This window comes from Triticum urartu, chromosome 2A (assembly GCF_056163025.1).
Source record: "Triticum urartu cultivar PI428250 chromosome 2A, HENAU_Tu73, whole genome shotgun sequence".
Classification (NCBI taxonomy): Eukaryota; Viridiplantae; Streptophyta; class Magnoliopsida; order Poales; family Poaceae; genus Triticum; species Triticum urartu.
In genome coordinates this window covers 459,392,165-459,400,777 of record NC_141874.1, presented here as the reverse complement: position 1 = coordinate 459,400,777, position 8,613 = coordinate 459,392,165, and positions in this window count along the sequence as shown.

Sequence of the window (8,613 nt, the reverse complement as noted above, 5' to 3'; positions counted from 1 at the left end):
AGGTTTGGGTATATGCTTCTCACAAACCGGAGCTTCTCACAACAAGCATGATGGCTTTCGGTAGGGAACGTATCCATTGCCTCTTATTGCTTTCAAGTTTTTTTCTTGTGTCAACATAGAACAACAGGAGTGTTGTGTGAATTTTTGTGATTTTTCCGGGTTCGTTTGGACATTTTTATGAATTAACTGAGTTTTCAACGTGTTTATGTGCATAATTCAAATTTCAACTACACATGCATGCTCCAGTGCATATAAAATGGTTGAAAAATCAAATATGTGTCCTTGGGTGCACTCTTAGGTCCCATGCAAGAAATGGGAATGAATTTTAAACACCAGGGCACCGTTGATTGCCGGCAAAACATTGAGGTGCGTGGTTTTAAATTCTAGTAAATCCAAAACTCGTCTGAAATTCATGAAACTTGGCATGCTATCATGGAGCAGCATCAAAATGCCTTGGTACAAATTTTGTCCCATTTGGGGCAGGTTTGGGTATATGCTTCTCACAAACCAGAGCTTCTCACAACAAGCGTGATGGTTTTCGGTAGAGAACGTCCCACCTTTGGGGACGAAACGATATCCATTGCCTCTTATTGCTTTCAAGTTTTTTTCTTGTGTAAACGTAGAACAACAGGAGTGTTGTCTAAATTTTTGTGATTTTTTGTGGTTCGTTTGGACATTTTTACGCATTAACTGAGTTTTCAATGCATTTATGTGCATGATTCGAATTTGAACTACATGCGCATGCTCCAGTGCATATAAATTGGTGGAAAAATAAAATCGGTGTACTTGGGTGCATGCTTAGGTCCCATGAAATAAATGTGAATGAATTTCAAACACCAGGGCACCGTTGATTGCCGGCAAAACATTGAGATGCCTGGTTTTTAAATTCTAGTAAATCCAAAACTCGTCTGAAATTCATGAAACTTCGCATGCTATCATACAAGGGCATCAAGATGCCATGGTACAAATTTTGTCCCATTTGGGGCAGGTTTGGGTATATGCTTCTCACAAACCAGATCTTCTCACAACAAGCATGATGGTTTTCTGTAGGGAACGTCCCACCTTTGGGGACGAAACGATATCCATTGCCTCTTATTGCTTTCAAGTTTTTTTCTCGTGTCAACATAGAACAACAGGAGTGTTGTCTGAATTTTTGTGATTTTTCAGGGTTCGTTTGGACATTTTTATGCATTAACTGAGTTTTCAATGCATTTATGTGCATAATTCGAATTTGAACTACATGCGCATGCTCCAGTGCATATAAATTGGTTGAAAAATCAAATCTGTGTCCTTGGGTGCATGCTTAGGTCCCATGCAAGAAATGGGAATGAATTTCAAACACCAGGGCACCGTTGATTGCCGGCAAAACATTGAGATGCCTGGTTTTTAAATTCTAGTAAATCCAAAACTCGTCTGAAATTCATGATACTTGGCGTGCTGTCATGGAAGGGCACCCGACATGCTGTGGTATGTTTCGTGTCCATTTTGAGAGAAGGCGCACTCGAATAATGACAGCCAACAAAGGCATTTTGAAAAAAATAGCTGCCACTTTAATATCTCAAACGTTTGTATAATTTAAACTGTGTGCGTTCGGTTAACCATTCACGTGGCGTCACGTGTCTTGGTTTTAATGGCTATAGGAGGTGTCGTGTGGACAGCTGCTTGACTGAACAGGATCACCGGGAAAGCGTACAAGCTGTTCAACGCAGGATCTGTGCATCTCTTCAACGCAAACGGTTTAGATTACGGTATGCAAATTAAATATAGACTTCAGTGCTAAGCCAAGAGACACTGTGATTTGTCAAAATATGCAGCTAAAAATCAATATCAGTATCTATTTTTTGCAACAAAAATTTAGTAATTAAGCATTGATTTCATTCATTCTAGATTAAACAGTCTCTCTCACCGGGAAGCGAGACATCCTTGGACCACCGCCCGCCTCGCTCCCACTGGTCTGTATTAATGGCGCCGCCGAGCAGCCACACCCCCCCATCCTCGCCACACAAACAATTCCTCTCTCTCCGCCCGCATCCTCGACGCCGCTCTGAGTCCTCAAAGCAGTCAGTGTACGAGGATGCCGGTGAAGCGCCCCATCTGAGGGAGTGGCGACGTCGAGGCTGCTGAAGCACCGGAGCACGACGTGAATATGGAGACAGAGGTTCCCATCCCCGCCGACGAGGTGGAGAACGAGGCTGCCAATAAGTGGAGGCGGGTCGAGAAAGAACCGCAAGCGACTCCAGCAGGCCTAGACTTCATCAACAACCTCCCTGATGATATGTTGATAGTCATCATATCCCTCCTCCCAATCAGAAATCGGGCGAGGACAGCCGCCGTTTCCCGGCGGTGGCGCACCCTATGGCTCTGCACCCCTTTCGACCTCCACCATGCCCACAAGCTCTGCCATGGCTATCGCCAAAGCTTGGATGCGTTCTTCCAGATCCTCGACATTCACCATGGCCCAATCAAAGGCCTTATCGCGGGCAAGTTCCGTTCCAATGGCAAGGAGCGAGCCAAGCTTGACGAGTGGTTCCGATCCCGCGCCATAGATCAGCTCGAGAAGCTAAGTTATAATGATGGGCATATGAGCTTGCTGCCAACGTCCGCGCTCCGCTTCGCGCTCATGCTGCGCCTCACCAAGTTCATGAACTACCACCCCCCCTTAATGACGCGCCCGCTCTTTTTCTACCACGACTGAAGCACCTCCAGCTCGTCGTCATCCGCATCCCAAAGGATGACATGGAGAACCTGCTCCGCAGCTGTACTGCACTCAACTTCCTTCATCTTCAGGCGATGAATTGGTCGAGTACCTTGCACATCACCTCCAAGACTCTCCGCACTATTTATGTGTGTTTCTGGTGCTGCAACGAGAGATCACAAAAGGTGGACCACAATATGGTCATCCAGGACACACCTTCACTTGAGAGATTACTTGTAGTTGATCAACAAGGTCCAACAAGAATTAATGTCATTTCTGCGCCAAAATTGAAAGTGGTGGGCTACTCGTCTATCAAATACTACAACTTTCAGGTACAACAGTCGCCTTATATACCTCTCCTTCTTGATATCAACGTTATTTCTAGTTTTGAAGATGTATGTTCGTCTGTCATCCAGCAAAGATTCACCCAAACTCTGGGCACAGTGAAGGTCTTGGCACTAGAATCTGTCGTCCCCAACCTGGACCAAGTTTTCAGTTGCCTGAGATGCTTTCCGTGCCTGAAGAAGCTGTATATCGAGGTGATGTTCCTTTCCTGTTAAATGTTAACCATAAGGGAGTTCAATTTTTTGCACCTTTTCCCAAATTTAAATGACTATGTACTACGATTTCTGAAGGAATTTTGGAGGATTTTAGGACATACACCCCACCCCATATCGGTTGCTTCATTCATATGGTTACAATCGTCCATAAGCATTTCTCCTTTGGATTCATCTGTAATAGTTTTCTTAGGGAATTTTCCATCCAATCCAACCTCTTGTGAAGAAGGCTACATGTTTCTAGATTGTCATCAAATTGATTCCCATGTTAATCATGACAGATCAAACATGGCACGTTGGTGCATTTTACAAATCCTGCAAACCAAATGGGCGTGTAGCAGTGTTCAAAATTGCATGTAGGCACTAACACATTCTCTTCTTTTGCAGTGCATATTAGGCCCAGTGGAAGATGTTGATAACGACAATCACATCGAATGCCTGGATCTGCATCTCTCAAATATTACTTTGAACTCCTACTGAGGGACCCCACCAAAGATTACACTCGCCATGTTCTTTCTTGCCAGAGCAAAGGTGCAGAGAGTACTGAGGTTGAACACACATTTAATTAGGAAAGATCAATGGTATGATTATCAGAGGCGGCTGGTACTACGGAACGGAAGTGCCTCCAAAAATGCCAAACTTCGTATTGGAAGAGCATATGGCAAAGCAATTGGAAGTTACTGTGTCAAACTCATACATGACTTGTCAGCGGTTGATCCCTTTTCAGAAATGACGCAACTTGCAATGTTTGAATTTGGGTGTTGTAATCTTTGAACTTGAACCTTGCAATATTTATGGTATTTGTTATATTGAACCATTTTTGTTCTGTAGTCTCAACGCAAACAGTTCATCCGGGTGAACCGCGTGTCGTACATCGCACACACATTGATCTGGCTGGCCATTTATTTTGTGTTGCCGAATCACAAATAGTTCATCCGAGTGAACTGTATGCTGTACATCGCACACACCTTGATCTGGCTGACCATTTCTTTTGTGTTGCCTAATCATAAACAGTTCATCTGAGTGAACTGTATGTTGTACATCGCACATGCCTTCATCAGGCTGCCCGTTTCTTTTGTTCCGCCTCATCGCAAACGGTTCATTGGACTGAACCGTGTGCCCTGGATCGCACACACAACTAAAATCTGAACCATGTTTGATGCATCCTCCATTGCAAACGTTTTGCACCTTTTTGACGGTTTTTTTACATCCCCGTTTGTGATTAATGCATCGCACATAGTTTCATGAAAGGGTCTCTGATCATAGTGACGCGTTAGCAGCATCCTGCAGTAGTGAGTGTAGCTCTTTTTATGTTCTTGAGTTATAGGGATCCCGCACTATTAAGAGGGGATCAAAGGGGTTCTTGAAGGATTTCCTCAATGGCCACAGTTGCTTCTTATATCTTTCATTTCTCATCCTCCATCCTATGTCACACATACACCCACTGATTTCTCATTGGGCGACCGGTATTTACCGAACGTCCGATCACTCCTTACCCGCCAGACGTCCAGAACCTTCTATAAATCAGGTGCATCTCAACTAAAAGAAACTATCGGATTCCCGGTATCCACCGGAAATCAGGTCGGTCCTATACATAGTCAAATTGCCAATCATCCGGTCTTCTCCCGATGTCCGGTGCTACTGTTCTCTGTCTTTGATGTTTCATTCAGCCCGTGCAAAAACTCCAGCGACCAGACGTCTGGTGCTCTTTCAGCCACTGGCTCTTCGGTCCTTACCAGATGTTTCGTCCTTACCAGACGTTCGGTACTTTCACGGGATTTTACACTCCTATGACTAACTTTGGGGCCGCACTATATATACCCCTTCACCACTTCGTGGAGGGGTTGAGCAACACAAAATATATTCACCCACATCTCAGAAAAGCTCCCTCTCCTTTCTCGTACCTCAAATCTCAGACCCTAGAGAGATTTGTGAGAGTTCTCGAGAGAGATTTTACCCAAGCATAGATCCACTCCTCCTCTCTCTTTGACCAAAGCAATTTGTGATTTGAGCAAGTCTTGAGCATTCCCCCCTTGATCTTGTTACTCTTGGAGGTTGGAGACTCCTAGACGGTACGAGTGCTTCGGTGAGGAAACAACTTGTGATTTGTCCCCCGAAAAGTTTGTGAAGGTTTGGAGGCCACCTGAAGTTCTACAACTAGTGGTTAGGAATCGCCTTTGTGGTGATATCTCAAGGAGAATAGGGTGAGCCTTCATGGCATTGGTGTGCCTTCGTGGTAACATCCACCTCTCTAATGGTGACTAGCTTCCCTCCAAGGAAGTGAACATCGGGATACATCATCGTCTCCGTGACTTCGGTTATCCCTAACCCTAACTCCTTACTTGTGGTTTACTTTGTTCACTTGACCTTGTATTCCCTATATATTGTTGTCCTCATTATATTGTGTTTGCTATTTCCTTGTAGATATTATTTAGGCCTACACTTTATATCCCGCAACTCATACTTGCTACTATGGATATATCTTGTGCTTAGTGTGAATTGCTAACTTGTGTCATACACTTACATATCTTGTGATATTGCTCAAGTAAGGTTGTGTAACTTACTTGTGATTGTTAGTATCCTTGTTGTGCTCACCTAATTTAGATTAAGTTGTTGGTGCACTTTGTTGAGCCTAGTATATTTAGGATTTGTTCTTGAAAAGTATCCTCTTAGTTTATTTCCGCATTAGGATAAAGCCAAATTCATAGAAGGTTTTAAAATGCCTATTCACCCTCCCTCTAGGGCATTGTGGTCCTTTCAATTGGTATCAGAGCAAGGTCTCTCCTTATTAGGCTTCACCTCCTAGAGAGTATCAATGTTGACTAGTGATTTAGTGCACAATGGCACCCTCAATTTTGATGGCACAAATTATCACTTGTGGAGAATTCACATGCTTTGTCGCTTCCGAGCCATGGGTCCAAATGCTTTGCGAATTGTTCTTGTAGGAATTTCTATTGCAAAGTATGGTCCTTCTCCGTCTTTTGAGGATATGTATCTTGATTGTGATACTTCTCTTGCCATTCATAAAGCTATAACTGTTGAAGTGTTTAAGGAAATCTCGACTTGTAAGTCGGCCCATGAGGCTTGGACCATACTTGAAGATATATATGGTGGGTCCAATCTTGATGAAGACAATATTATTTTCAGGGAGTTAATGGAGGAATTCTCCACATTTTTTAATCATGAAGAACTCTCTATTACTTCCACCTCCGATTACTTGCATACTTCAACATGTTCTACTTCACCAACATGTGGCATGCCACAAGATGCTAGGGATGTATCTTCTATGGACTTGAGCATATCTAGCACCACAAATAGTGTAAATTATTGTTTTAATAGTTCATTCATATCCCCTAAGAATTTCTTGACACATGTTTGTGATAATATGCTTGAGCTCCCGTGTTACCATGATAGAAATGCTTTGGTTTCCTCTAGTTGTTCTATGACTAACCATGTAGAGGAAATCAAGAAACATGAAGCACACTTGATTTATGAAGAATCCTCTTCTCCAAAAGAATCATCATCAACCCCCTTTGTTCACATGTGCCTCATGGCAAAAGGTAATGACGAGGTATCATCTTATCTTATTGATAATGATGATAGTTGTAATGAGGATGATGATGATGATGACTTGACTCAAAATCTCTATGAGATTGGGAAAACTCTTCTAGAGATAAAAATAACATTTATAAAAGGTTCCCAAAGATGTTCTTTCTTGCTTTGAAAAACGTAATAATTTAATTCTTAATGAGCAAGCAAAAGGTGAACAACTTGGACATGGACTTGCTAAGTCTCATCAAACGTTAAGAGACTTGGGGTCTTCAAAAGAAGAGATTAAAGTTACTCATTGTAAACTTAAATAGGATTTTGAGCTCCTTCTCCTTGAATGCAATAGTGTCAAGGGAGAGCTCATAAAACTCTCTAAGTCTCATGAGGAGCTTCAATCAACTCACGAGAAGTCTCTAATTGCTACTTGCTCCTCTTATATTGATGATGATGCTTTTGCTACTAACTCGATTTCATGTGAAACATCAATTTTGAAGGAGAATGTTGAGCTATGTGCTCAACTTGCAGTGCTAACAAGCAATTATGGGAAATTGGAAAGTCATAAAAAGCTCTCAGGCACTCATGAGGATCTTTTAATCTCTCATAGTAAGCTAGTTAGCTCATGAGGCAATGGTCACCGAGGTAAAATCTTGTGAGTCTCATGTGAACATTAGCACATCCACTCTAAATGCTTTATTGCCATGTGCTAATCCTTGGAATTAATCCACCTCTCATATTATTACCACTCATGATGAATTTCTCACCATGTCTTTTTGCTCTAACCATGAAGTTTCTACTTCCACTAGTCCTCTTGTTTCTAGTGTTGAAACTAACCATGTAGAGGAAATTAATGAGCTCAAGGCCCAAGTCACTAGTTTGAAGAAAGACTTGGAAAAGTGTGATATTGGACATAATTTTCACTCTAACAAGAAGAAGTCCAAGAACAAGGAGAAGGGACAAGAGCAATACAAGAATTCAGCCAACATTACTTGCTTCAAGTGCAAGAATGTTGGACACCATGTGAGATCTTGTCCACTAAAGAAGAAGGGTTCAAGTGTGAAGCAACAAGGGAAGTGGCTTCGAGTTCAATCTCAAAATGAAGAAAGGCCTCTACCCATAATTAATGAAGATAATGTTCCCCAAGTTGAGAAAGTAAAGAAGAAGAGAAGGGGGAGTACATATTGCTATATTTGTCGTAAGAAGGGACACATAGCTTCATCATGTCCCAACGGTAACATGTCTAAGCCTCCAATTGTCAATGATCATTATTCACATAGGAAGGATAATGTTGGCAATTTGTTTGCCAAGTATGTTGGTGCCCAAAGTGGTTTCGAAGTGGATAAGACCATTTGGGTTGCCAAGCCTATTGTGACTAACTTCTTAGGACCCAACTTAGTTGGGGACCATTGAGGGAGTCCTGGATTAGGGGGTCTCCGAACAGCCGGACTATATCCTTTGGCCGGACTGTTGGACTATGAAGATACAAGATTGAAGACTTCGTCCCGTGTCCGGACGGGACTCTCCTTGGCGTGGAAGGCAAGTTAGGCAATACGGATATGTAGATCTCCTCCCTTGTAACCGACCTTGTGTAACCCTAGCACCCTCCGGTGTCTATATAAACTGGAGAGTTTAGTCCGTAGGACAACATAAAATCATACCATAGGCTAGCTTCTAGGGTTTAGCCTCTAAGATCTCGTGGTAGATCAACTCTTGTAATACTCATATCATCAAGAACAATCAAGCAGGACGTAGGGTATTACCTCCATCAAGAGGGCCCGAACCTGGGTAAACATCGTGTCCCCTGCCTCCTGTTAC